Below are 1,670 nucleotides of genomic sequence, written 5' to 3'. Positions count from 1 at the left end.
AAAAAAAAAAAAAAAAAAATTGTTGGTTCAAACCCACCAGCAGCTCTGCAGAAGGAAGATGGACAATCTATTTCTGTAAAGATTTACCAGCCTGGAAACCCAGTGGGGGTTACTATGAGTCTGAATCAACTCAATGTCAGTGAGTTTGGTTTGGTTCATTATACCATATGCTGTGGCATATATTCCTGGTAATCTATTCTAAAGACATTTTCATACTGCCCATATGAGGACCTGGATAACTGTGTTTATCATAGTACATTTTGATGAGTAATTGGACACAGTGTGAGCACTCACACTGTGGGACTGGACAGGCAAAATATTATGGAGCACTGTGCAGTTAGAAACAATAGACTACATAAAAACAATGTGAGCAAATCTTAAAAATAGTGCTGACAACAATTTCGTAATAACAGTAATAATAACCAAAAAATATGTATGTGGTTATATAGGTAGATATGTATGTACCTATGCTAGTATAGTTGTCCCTTGGTTTCTGGTGTGGGGGTAGAGAGTGGGGATTAGTTCCAGGACTCCCCACAGATAACAAAAACTGTGGAACTCAAGTCTTTTATATAAAATGCTGTAGCACTTGCATATAACCTACATACATCCTCTCATGTACTTTAAATCATCTCTTGAACAATCCAAACTCACTGCCATCAAGTTGATTATGACACATAGTGACCCTCATTGGGTTTTCAAGGCTGTAAATCTTTACTGAAGCAGACTGCCTCATCTTTCTTCCTGGCTAGTGGGCTCAAACCACTGACCTTTTGTTTAGCAGCCAAATGACTCTACACCACCAGAGTTTACTTGTATTTTATTGACTATGCAAAAGCATTCGATTGTATGGATCATAACAAGTTATGGATAACATTGAGAAGAATGGGAATTCCAGAACACTTAATCGTGTTCATGAGGAACCTGTACATAGACCAGGATGCTGTTGTTTAAACAGAACAAGAGGATATTGCATGGTTTAAAATCAGGAAAGGAGTGTGTCAGGGTTGTATCCTTTCACCATACTTTTTCAATCTGTATGCTGAGCAAATACTCCAAGAAGCTGGACTATATGAAGAACAGCATGGCATCAAGATTGGAGTAAGACTCATTAACAACCTGCGATATGCAGATAAAACAACTTTGCTTGCTGCAAGTGAAGATGACTTGAAGTACTTATTGATGAAGGTTAAAGACACCAGTCAGCAGTATTGATTACATCTCAACATAAAGAAAATGAAAATCTGACTTCCGGTAAGATGGAGGAATAGGCAGATAAGCGGCACAGATGCTTTTCAACAAAGAGAAGAAAAACCAATTGACAGAAATACAGAAGATAATCCTGGAACCCTGAGCTTTGAAAGGAACTATACAGAAGTGGATTAGGCAACAATTAGTGGAAAAACCTGAATGAAAACAGGACCTAAGAACAGGCTCTGTTTGCCAGGGGCAGCAAGGACATACGGGAGGCTGACAACAGGAAAGGAGACAGGTGCTGAGTGTAGAAGTACTGTCAACTAGTGACTAGAGGAGCACAGCCCAGTATCCTGCTTGTACAGATAACATACAAACAAAACAAAGAAAATGAAAATTGTGGGCAAGTCACTCCAACATATAATCACCAATTAAATATAAACACAAAAATGTCACAATGCCTTGGGGACAACAGA

This window comes from Orycteropus afer, unplaced genomic scaffold (genome assembly GCF_000298275.1).
Source record: "Orycteropus afer afer isolate SDZICR_OR568_19922 unplaced genomic scaffold, OryAfe1.0 scaffold00218, whole genome shotgun sequence".
Taxonomy (NCBI): Eukaryota; Metazoa; Chordata; class Mammalia; order Tubulidentata; family Orycteropodidae; genus Orycteropus; species Orycteropus afer.
Note: the sequence above shows the minus strand (reverse complement) of the source record.